Source organism: Apium graveolens, chromosome 11, assembly GCF_009905375.1.
Source record: "Apium graveolens cultivar Ventura chromosome 11, ASM990537v1, whole genome shotgun sequence".
Classification (NCBI taxonomy): Eukaryota; Viridiplantae; Streptophyta; class Magnoliopsida; order Apiales; family Apiaceae; genus Apium; species Apium graveolens.
Genome location: NC_133657.1, coordinates 160,969,505 through 160,981,723, shown reverse-complemented (window position 1 = coordinate 160,981,723; position 12,219 = coordinate 160,969,505). Strand labels below are relative to the sequence as shown.

The 12,219-nt window shown below is 41.1% G+C and overlaps 1 non-coding gene across 1 annotated transcript; it reads left to right on the top strand.

The window, feature by feature from the left end:
* Positions 1-11,354: 11,354 nt before the first annotated feature.
* Positions 11,355-11,461, top strand: LOC141698931 (small nucleolar RNA R71). Its single transcript, XR_012565427.1, has one exon. It is a non-coding gene; the product is annotated as a small nucleolar RNA R71 (small nucleolar RNA).
* Positions 11,462-12,219: the final 758 nt, after the last annotated feature.

Sequence of the window (12,219 nt, the reverse complement as noted above, 5' to 3'; positions counted from 1 at the left end):
TGAAAGGATACAAGCATGGTAACATTTATGAAGCCAAGCTTTCAACAAGTACTGATGGTTCTGCAATCTGTCTGTTAAGTAGAGCATCAATTGAAGAAAGCTGGAATTGGCACAAGAAACTCTCTCATTTAAATTTCAACAATATAAATGAACTAGTCAAGAAAGATCTTGTGAGAGGATTTCCAAAATCAGTATTTTCTCCTGATGGCCTTCGTGATTCATGTCAAAAGGCAAAATAAAGAAAATCTTCATTCAAGAGCAAGACTGAATCTTCAATTCTTGAGCCTTATCACCTACTACATGTTGATCAATTTGGTCCAGTGAATGTCATGTCTATTGCAAAGAAGAAATATACTATGGTCATAGTGGATGAGTTCACCGGATACACATGGGTGTATTTTTTGCACACAAAAAGTGAAACTGCATCTATCTTGATTGATCATGTCAAACAACTGGATAAATTGGTTAAAGACTCTGTGAAAATCATAAGAAGTGTTAATGGCACTGAGTTCAAGAATTTGATTATAGAAGAGTTCTGCAAAGACCATGGAATCAAGCAGGAATTTTCTGCTCCTGGAACTCCACAGCAAAATGGAGTTGTTGAAAGAAAGAATAGAACTCTTATTGAAGCTGCACGAACTATGCTTGATGAAGCAAAGTTACCAACCTATTTTTGGGCCGAAGCTGTGCAGACTGCTTGTTTTACTCAGGATGCAACACTTATCAACAAGCATGGAAAAACACCATATGAGATGGTGAAGAAAAAGAAGCCAAATCTGAAGTATTTTCATGTATTTATATGCAAGTGTTTTGTTCTTAAGACTCATCTTGAACAACTATCCAAGTTTGATCTAAAAGATGATGAAGGAATTTTTGTTGGATATCCATTTTCCACAAAAGCCTTCAGAGTCTACAATTTAAGAACAAGGGTTGTCATGGAATCTATCAATGTCTCTTTTGATGATAAGAAGATTACTGGACTTGAAGATTTCAATGATCATGATCAGCTGAGATTTGAGAATGAAGTTTTAAATTCTAATTCTGTAAATTTTGATAGTCTAAATCCTGATACTGCAAACTCTGATGGGTTAAACTCTGATGTTATTGAAACTGTGGTGACTATGCCAAAGGAAAATGCACCTGGGCAGGGAGAGCATATTGAAGATACAACCACATCTCAAGAAGCATCAGAATCTAGAACAGGCTCTTCAAGTTCTGATTCATCAAGTTTTGATGAGCCAAGTTCTGATGATTCTGGAAACTCAAGTTCTGATAATTCTGGAAACTCAAATTTTGAAGGATCCAACTCAGTGAGCATAATTTCAGGGGGAGCATCAGAAAATATTGATGGAGACACCATGGATCATGGGGGAGCATCCAGTTCTAGAGATAACCTTCCATCTGCAAGGAAGTGGACTAAAGCACATACACCTGACTTGATTATTGGAGATCCTGAAGCAGGTATAAGAACTAGAACAGCAACAACAAATGAATGTCTCTATCACTCTTTTCTTTCTCAGACTGAACCAAAAAAAGTGGAAGAAACTCTTCAAGATGCTGATTGGGTGCAAGCAATGCAGGAAGAGTTAAATGAATTTGAAAGAAATAAAGTCTGGACCCTAGTGCCAAGACCAAAGAACAGATCTGTTGTTGGTACAAAGTGGGTGTTCAGAAACAAAACTAATAGTGATGGCATAATTACAAGGAATAAAGCAAGGCTGGTTGCAAAAGGATATTCTCAACAGGAGGGAATTGATTATGATGAAACATTTGCACCAGTTGCTAGATTGGAAGCCATAAGGATACTTTTGGCTCATGCTACTCACAAAAAGTTTACAGTCTTTCAAATGGATGTAAAAAGTGCTTTTCTTAATGGAGAATTAGAAGAAGAATTATATGTTAAACAATCTCCAGGTTTTGTAGATTTAAAATTTCCTCATCATGTCTACAGACTTGATAAAGCACTTTATGGCCTTAAGCAAGCTCCAAGAGTATGGTATGAAACATTAGCTCAGTTTCTTCTGGAAAGTGGATTTAACAGAGGGACTATTGACAAAACATTGTTCTATCTCAACCATGGAAAGGACTTACTTTTAGTGCAGATATATGTTGATGATATCATTTTTGGTTCTACAAATGACAGACTTTGTAAAAGGTTTGCCAAGCTAATGCAGTCAAGCTATCAAATGAGTATGATGGGAGAACTTAGCTATTTTCTGGGCTTTCAAGTCAAGCAGAATGAAGAAGGAACTTTTATTTATCAATCTAAGTACACCAGAAATTTGTTGAAGAATTTTGGAATGCAAGATTGTTCAAGTGCATCCACTCCTATGGCCACTACAACAAAATTGGATAAGGATACTTGTACATCAGTAGATATTACTGATTACAGAGGTATGTGTTAGGGCGAAAACACGCGCTAATATTCACGCAAGTATAAGCGTTCGCAAGTAATATAGAATACTTTCTAGTTCGTTCCCTCAGAGACTCAGACTAAATTATTGTCTAATTAAACTCACTCACCAATGTATGATTACTCCTCAATGTTAAGATAATAACACTTAAAATTGTTGATTAAATATTAACTATAATTAACTACTTAATTACCACTTAACTAACACTTCAATTTATCAATAATAAAACACTCATGAGATCACAACTTCATTATTACTTCCTTTTATAGCTATTGTTATTACCTTTAGCATGTGACAGTGATGATTTTAATCGAATAACACGAAACTGATAAAAGCCAACTTTCATTGTACTAATACCATTCTACCAAGCATCCACAATTAAGATAGAAGTTGAATAGTCATCAATTATGTTGAGTTCCTATATGTCTACAGAAATTGACAACACAATGATTTAAGCTCAAGTTATTCCTCTTGATTACATAGGGCAAATAAAACTGTTAGAGTTACCCACTAATCATGCTCAACGTACATGAACCTATGCTAGCATGGCAAGTTCTAAATCTCAAGATCCACCGTCGCTTCACAAGAGATTAACACCCTATCTTATATGTTCGCGATGCACATAAGACGAATACGCACAACCAATACTAGATATCATGCAATCATCACACACTAAAGTATTAAATAATTAACTAAAGAACTCCATAATAAATCCGTTGCAACCCCATGATCACGATTAGCCCATAATAGAACTTATCGCCATCATGGGTTCATATGAAATCATGACAAACAAACACAAGAAAATAATAACTAAACTAATTATATTAAAACAGAGTACGTCACAAGAGTAAATAAGTCAAAGCAAGAAAACTAGCATCCAACGTTACAACGAAACAAGAATCACAAGAAAATATGCTTCCTCTTCGTTGCGGTATGCTAAATCGGTCTTCTTCCTTATCTCCTTCGCTTCTTGCGTAAAACACAATCTAAAACATAATCACCTTCATACTCTCTGTGAAAACGTCTCAAATCTACCTATATAATAGTCCCATAAAACTCAGATTACATAGAAGTTGGAAGCCAAACAGAAGTAGAACTCTAAAATAATTTATCTTTTTCCCCGACCCTGCGCGGCCGCTCAGCATAGCTGTGCGGGCGCGCAGGTTGCTGCACGGCCGCTCAGCATTGCTGCGTGGGCGCGCAGGCCTCTACTGGAAAAAATCCAGGTTTGCTCCGTTTCTTCGCCGTAATCTGCCCATTCCTTTCCTCTTGCAATGGTGAACACATGCCAAGGCTTATTCTTGATGATTCCTCCCCCCAAATGCAACTAATACCCTGAAATGCATAAACACTAGAAAAACGCATCAAATACACAAAATACTTGATTTCAAGACACCAATTTAAGCCATTTTAAGGCGTTCTAAGTGGTATAAAATGCCACTTATCACACCCCCAAACTTAAATCGATGCTTGTCCTCAAGCGTCACAGACTCAAAACAAATAAAAATATGCATGAATGCAATCTATATGAAAATGCAACGATCCCCCTTACTACAATTAACCAACCAAATTGTCACATCTCAACGAATGCAGTTAGACAACTAAAGATCAATAAACTCATGCAAACGGACATACAGCCAGAAACGTGGTGTGTGCAAATGCTTAACAGATATGCTTCAGAACTAGACCAATTACTATGACTAGACTATCCTCAAGGCAATCCTACGATTATACAAAGAATAAAAATTCTAGGCACAAAGTGATATACAACACTACAAGAACTCTGGAGCTTACTACGGAATCGTGCTTTTTATTTACAACTCAAATGCTTATTTGACCGTGCAATAAGTGAGGTCCACAAAAGACTTATACAATGGTATCCATGTAACGAGCGTTAGGTTAGCGGATCCCAGACTCTAAAAGCCTTAGGTCACTAGGCACAAAGTCCCCTAAGAACTTAATAACTCGAATACCAAAGAGCCCACTCTTGATCAATTATGTAATTTTTTTTTAATAACTTCTGAGCAAGTGCGTTTCACTCCATCTTGCTCAACCCTAGACTACTCGCAACATATGCGAGCCGGCTACTAGCCATTTAACGCCTAGCCACAACTAGCAACAACTTCCATATTTTTTTCTCCAAATTTTTTTCTTTTTTTCATGTTTTTATCACTAAGAACCTATAATCGAATTCTAAGCATAATAAGTAGATTGACCTTGAAAACAACCAAATCATAACAACAATCTAGCCCTTACGCATTCTTTAAGACTTAGTGGACTTACAATTGTTTCTAGCATGCATATCAACCTACACAACTTAATATCACTTTAATGATATCACTACACTCGCATCAATATCACAATTCAGTCGATAACTTATTGCAAAAGGGATCATGGTAAATGCATGAGCTACATGACATTCATAAAAAAAAACTAAATGGCATAAATTATGCAACTATATGAACTAAACTATCATGAATATGCAACTATATGACACACACACAATATTCCTTAACTACCACCCCCAAACTAAAAATCTTCACTGTCCTCAGTGAAAGTAGTAGAAAGGAACACAGGGTATACCTACTCGGAGTCATCATCATCATCACCCTCAGTGGGTGGAGTATCAGGCGGTGGGTATGCAGAGTCCTCACCAAAAACTGGCCACTGGATATCAGCTCCAAGGCCTCGAAAAGCAGTCCCTAACGCAAGGGTGAGCTCTTGAGCAAACCTGCTCTGCGTCTCATACATGGCATCCATCCGCCGTGAAAGCCTCCTATACTGGGCATCACCCATCCCAGCACCCTCCTGAGCTCTCGAAGAACCAGCCTCACCATGCCCTGGCCTAGCCATAGTAGCACCTCATGCTGGACGCCCTCCTGGAAGACGATAACCCAGCCCATGCTCCTCAGGCTCACCACCGGTCCACTCCTGCATCCCATTCAGAGTGCCAGAATCAATCGGAGCTGCTGGCAACTGCAACTGCTCATGAGTCGGCCAGTTCACTCCCACTGCTCGGCATAGCTTCGTAACCGTAGATGCATAAGGGATGTTCATATGCTTTGCTCCCCTCAAAAACTTCAGAATTCCTTGGTAGATAAACTCACCAAGGTCCACATAGTACTCATCATGCAGAATTCCCCACAACAACTGTGCTCTCTCAACTGTGACCTCGTGTGCATGTGAAGAAGGCAAAATATTAGCACATATAAATGCATTCCATGCACGGGCATACCTGTTCATGGCGATCGCCGGAAAGTGACGATACTCATTATTGCCTAGACTGCGGGTCCAAACTGTGCCCGGTCGACAGAGAGTCGCACAAATTAAATCCAAGTCAAAATCCTCAGCAGTCTTTTCATTCCAGTTCTCCTCCTCGGGCTTCCTCTCTCGCTGTCCAATCACACGGCGAATCGCCGCAGGATGATAATCAACCGTCAGCCCACGGACCACAGAAAACCCATTCCTTTCAGCCTTCGCGTTCGCGTAGAACTCGCGAACAACGCTCATCGGTACTGCTTCGGGTGACTCACAAAAAGCTATCCACCCTTTCTCTGCAATCATGGGCCACAACTCACCGTCCCTCCCTGATGGTAAAACCCCCCTCTCCTTCAGAATCGGCTTCCCCAACAGCCTAGTGTACTCCTCCTCCGCAACTCTGTCAGTTAACCGAGGCCTTGCAACAGTACCCCTCGATGAATCAGCAGTAGGAACTGTGCTGCTGCTGTCAATAGTGCGTGCTCTCTTGGGTGCCATTGATTCGTGAATAAAAGCGTGTAAGAACTGATATTTGATGTTTGTGAGAGGGTTTAAGTGTAGGAAGTTTTGTGGGAGATATGTAGGATAGGTGTATGTATATATAGGGTGTGGATTAGATTAGGGTTTGGGAATTAAGGGATAAAATGATGGGGTAGTGGGAACAATTCGTGGGTTTATGGGCTAAAACTGTTTTTGTGTTTTTGTTTGTTTTTTTTTTTCTGAACTGTAAAAAATTTTCTGGAACTCGACCCCTGCGCGGCCGCTCAGCATAGTTGCGCGGGCGCGCAGAGGGTCTCTGGAAAAAAAAAATTTCAGCCCCTGTTTTCTGATTTTTTTGTGTTTTTGGATAGGTTATTAACTTCTAAGGGTTCCTGTAACAACAATTCATGGGTTGCCTCCCACGCAGCGCTTCTTTTTCGTCATTAGCTTGACGTTCCGTACCTTTCTCAAGTAGTCAACAAAATGGCACTAACCACATCTCGGTTTGCCATGTCCCCATAGTAGTACTTCAACCGCTGACCGTTAACCTTGAATGCTTGGTCCGAATCATTCTCAAAAATTTCCACCGCTCCATGTGGAAACACAGTTTTGACAATAAAAGGTCCAGACCACCTTGATTTCAACTTCCCAGGAAAAAGTCGGAGCCGAGAGTTGAATAAAAGAACTTGTTGCCCTGGCACAAATAACTTAGGATGTAGCTTCCTATCGTGCCACCTCTTCACCTTTTCCTTATACATTTTGTTATTCTCGTATGCTTGAAGTCGAAATTCATCAAGTTCATTAAGCTGAAGCATTCTTTTCTTACCAGCTGCATCTAAATCCAGGTTCAATTTCTTCAATGCCCAGTAGGCCTTATGCTCAAGCTCCGCCGGTAGATGATATCCCTTACCGTACACCAACTGAAATGGTGACATCCCAAGTGGAGTTTTGTATGCTGTTCTGTAAGCCCAAACAGCTTCATCGAGCTTTAAAGACCAATCCTTCCTTGACGGACAAACAACCTTCTCTAGAATACGCTTTATCTCTCTGTTAGACACTTCCGCTTGACCATTTGTTTGCGGATGATAGGCAGTAGCTACTCGATGATTCACATTATAACGCTGCATCATAGAAGTGAACTTACGGTTGCAAAAATGCGATCATTCATCACTTATGATTACCCGAGGTGTTCCAAACCTTGTGAAAATTTGCTTATGAAGAAAATTTAGTACTGCCTTTGCATCATTTGTCGGTAAAGCTTTAACTTCGACCCATTTTGAGACATAATCGACTGCCAGCAAGATGTACTGATTATTGCAAGACGAGATAAAAGGCCCCATAAAATCGATTCCCCATACATCAAAGACCTCGACTTCAAGCATCATATTTAATGGCATTTTATCCTTCCTTGACAAATTTCCCACTCTTTGGCAACGATCACACCTTAAAACAAACTGATAAGCATCCTTGAACAAAGTAGGCCAGAAAAAACCTGCTTGCAGAACACGAGCTGCCGTCTTCTCACCTCCATAGTGTCCACCATAAACCGTGGAATGGCAGTCTCGTAATATCCCCTCCGTCTCACAGAACGGGATACATCTCCTGATGATCTGGTCAGCTCCCTGTCTAAACAAATATGGTTCATCCCACATATACCACTTCACCTCATGCAGAAACTTCTTCTTTTGGGCGGATGTTAAATTATGAGGCATTATGTTGCTGACGAGATAGTTTACAATATCTGCAAACCATGGTTCTTCCTCCTGAATTGCAAACAACTGCTCATCCGGAAAAGATTCATTGATTGACGTCCTATCTTGTGAAGTAGAATCGGGATTCTCCAACCTAGAGAGATGGTCAGCTACTTGATTCTCAGTACCTTTTCTATCTTTGATCTCTAACTCAAATTCCTGAAGTAAAAGCACCCAACGAATGAGTCTCGGCTTCGAATCCTTCTTAGAAACCAGATAGCGAATAGCTGCATGATCAGTGAATACTGTTACTTTCGTACCAAGCAGATAAGATCGAAATTTCTCAAAGCCAAAGACTATAGCCAAAAGCTCCTTCTCAGTAGTGGTGTAGTTCAATTGGGCACCATTTAAAGTCTTACTCGCATAGTAGACCACATGGAAGAGATTTTTCTTGCGCTGTCCCAGAACTGCACCTACCGCATAATCACTCGCATCACACATCATCTCAAACGGTTTTGTCCAATCTGGTGCTGTAATAACTGGTGCAGTGATCAAACTCTTCTTGAGAGTCTCGAATGCTGCCAAACATGCATCATCAAATTTGAACGGCACATCTTTCTCAAGCAAATTGCACAACGGCTTAGATATCTTTGAAAAGTCCTTGATGAATCGCCGATAAAAACCCGCATGACCAAGAAAACTACGGATTCCTTTCACAGAATTAGGTGGGGGAAGATTTTCAATGACTCCCACCTTGGCCTTGTCCACCTCCAGACCCTTGCTAGAGACCTTATGCCCAAGGATAATGCCTTCACGCACCATAAAATGACATTTCTCCCAATTAAGCACCAAATTAGTTTCCACGCATCTTTTGAGTACGGCGCGCAGATTATTCAAACATTCATCATATGAGTGTCCAAAGACGGAGAAGTCATCCATGAACACTTCGACGTTATTTCCAATCATGTCAGAGAATATAGCCATCATACATCTCTGAAAAGTGGCCGGGGTGCCACATAACCCAAACGAAACTCTGCGAAAAGCAAATGTGCCAAATGGACAAGTGAAGGTAGTCTTTTCCAGATCCTCTGGTGCAATACAAATCTGATTATACCCGGAATAACCATCCAGAAGACAAAAATACTCATGACCCGCCAATCTGTCAAGCATCTGATCAATAAATTGAAGAGGGAAGTGATCCTTCCTTGTGGCTTTGTTCAATTTTCTATAATCCATGCATACTCTCCATCCTGTAACTGTTCGAGTAGGGATGAGCTCATTCTTTTCATTTGCGACCACAGTGATACCTCCCTTCTTAGGTACACATTGTACGGGGCTCACCCACGAGCTGTCAGAAATAGGATAAATGATGCCTGCATCTAGCCATTTCAGAATTTCTTTCTTCACCACCTCCTTCATGATGGGATTCAGTCTTCGCTGTTGTTCCACAGTTGGCTTACTACCTTCCTCTAGCAAAATTTTATGCATACAATATGAAGGACTTATCCCCTTGATGTCTGCTATAGTCCATCCAATAGCCGATTTGAATTCTCTCAAAATCCTTAAGAGCTTGTCTTCCTCACTACCTGAAAGGTCAGATGAAATAATAACAGGTAACGTAGATGAATCACCTAAAAAAGTATACCTCAAGTGTTCAGGTAATGGTTTGAGCTCCAAGGTAGGTGCTTCCTCTATTGATGGTTTGAGCTTCCCTTCAGCATTCTTAAGGTCAGAAGTACCAAGAGATTCAAATGGTATGTCCAGCTTTCGCTTCCATGGAGAAGCGTTCAGATATTGTAATTGCTCGTTGCTATCTTCATCATCGCTGTCAAAATCCCCCACTAAGGCCTTTTCCAATGCATCAGACATTAGCATGTGATCGAGTTCCGAAGTAACCGCAGTATCAATCACATCCACTTTTAAGCACTCCTCATCTTCTGTAGGGAATTTCATTGCCTTGAATACATTGAAGGTCACATCCTGATCTTGGACCCGCATAGTAAGTTCACCTTTTTGCACATCTATCAAGGTACGGCCAGTAGCCAAGAAAGGCCTCCCCAAGATTATGGGAATCTTCTTATCTTCCTCAAAGTCCAGAATAACAAAATCTGCTGGAAAGAAGAGCTTATCCACTTTGACGAGCACATCCTCAACTATGCCCCTTGGGTAAGTAATGGAACGGTCAACCAATTGTAGCGACATGTATGTGGGTTTTGGATCAGGCAGATCCAGCTTTTTAAAGATCGACAACGGCATCAGATTAATGCTTGCTCCCAAATCACAAAGGCACTTGTCAAAAGTTAGATTGCCAATGGTGCAAGGAATGGTGAAGCTTCCTGGATCTTTCAGTTTTGGTGGTAACTTTTGCTGTAGAACAGCGCTGCATTCTTCCGTGAGAGCAACGGTTTCAAGGTCATCCAGTTTCACCTTCCTTGAAAGAATAGTCTTCATAAACTTCGCATAACTAGGCATTTGTTCTAGAGCCTCAGCGAAAGGTATATTGATGTGAAGTTTCTTGAACACCTCCAGAAACTTCCCGAACTGTCTATCCAGCTTTTATTGCTGCAATCTCTTAGGAAAAGGTGGTGGAGGATAGAGCTGTTTCTCCCCTGTATTAGCCTCAGGCAGAGTGTGTTCAACAGTAGTCTTCCTTGGTTCCGCCGCTTTCTCCTTTTGCTTAGATTCTTCATCTGTAACTTCAGCTTCGACTTCCTTTGCCTTTTCAGCATCAGCCACTTTTCCAGACCTTAAGGTAATAGCCTTGACTTGCTCTTTAGCTTCCTTCCTTCCTGATACTTCCGTGTCACTGGGAAGAGTGCCAGGTTGACGATTGAGCACTGCATTGGCTAATTGACCAATTTGATTTTCCAAGGTCTTGATAGAAACCGCCTGAATCTTGCACAACAGCTTAAGTTCCTCAAAATCAGCACTAGTGGGTGCAGCTGTACTTCCCTGTTGAGGATATGATTGCCTTGTAGCATACTGCTGTGGTTGCTGGAATCCAGGTGGGTTAAACTATTTACTCACTCCTTGCTGATATGGTGGCTGAATAGCATTCTGATTATTCCCCCAGCTGAAATTTGGATGATTTCTGTTATTAGGATGATAGGTCGCTGGCACAGGCTGCTGTTGTCGCTGATAATTATTCACATACTGAACAGATTCGTTGACAAGAGAACACTGATCCGTAGCATGAGAACCTGCACAAAGCTCACAAACCATAGCTATTTGATTAACTCCATACGTAGCCAGAGAATCAACCTTCATTGATAGCGCTTGGAGCTAGGCTGCAATAGCGATGGCTGCATCAACTTCCAGAATACCTGCTATCTTGCCTGACGTCATCCTCTGAGTTGGGTTTTGATGCTCATTTGCAGCCATCGTCTCTATAAGATTATACGCCTCAGTATAGCTTTTAGCCCATAAGGCTCCTCCAGCTGCTGCATCGAGCATGGGCCGATATTGGGCCCCCAAACCATTATAGAAACCAGTGATCACCATCCAATCCGGCATTCCATGATGTGGATATTTTCTCAACATTTCCTTGTAACGTTCCCAAGCCTCGCACATAGATTCTGTAGGTTGCTGCGCAAACTGAGTAAGAGCACTCCTCATAGCAGCAGTCTTTGCCATTGGATAAAACTTCACCAGAAACTTTTGCGCAAGATCTTGCCACGTAGTGATGGACCCAGCTGGTTCAGAATGTAACCAGTCTTTAGCCTTATCCCTCAGTGAGAATGGGAAAAGCCTCAACTTGATAGCCTCATCAGTCACGCCATTATACTTAAAAGTGCTGCAGATCTCGACAAAATTCCTTATGTGCATGTTGGGGTCTTCGGTTGCCGCTCCTCCAAAAGAAACAGAATTCTGCACCATCTGAATAGTGCCCGGCTTGATTTCAAAGGTGTTAGCTTGAATAGCCGGATGAAGGATGCTTGACTAAATGTCATCAATTTTAAGCCGAGAAAAATCCATAAGAGCTGGATCAGCTTGAACAATACGATCTCCCATGTTTACTGGTTCTTTCTGCTCAGTTCCTGAATCCGAATCCTCAAAATCTAACTTCTCCGGAATATCAAGAACTTCGTCTGTCTCCTCAGCTGTATCTAAAGTCCTCTTGCGAGCACGAGAACGAGTTTGCATAAACGCTTGCTAAAGTACCTGAAACACAACCGAAAAGAGTAAGTAACTACTACGTCCTAATCACTGAGTCCTAATGATCAATGATGGTAAGTACATAAACTAAACAAATACGCCGAGTCCCCGGCAGCGGCGCCAAAAACTTGTTAGGGCGAAAACACGCGCTAATATTCACGCAAGTATACGCGTTCGCAAGTAATATAGAATACTTTCTAGTTCGTTCCCTCAGAGACTCA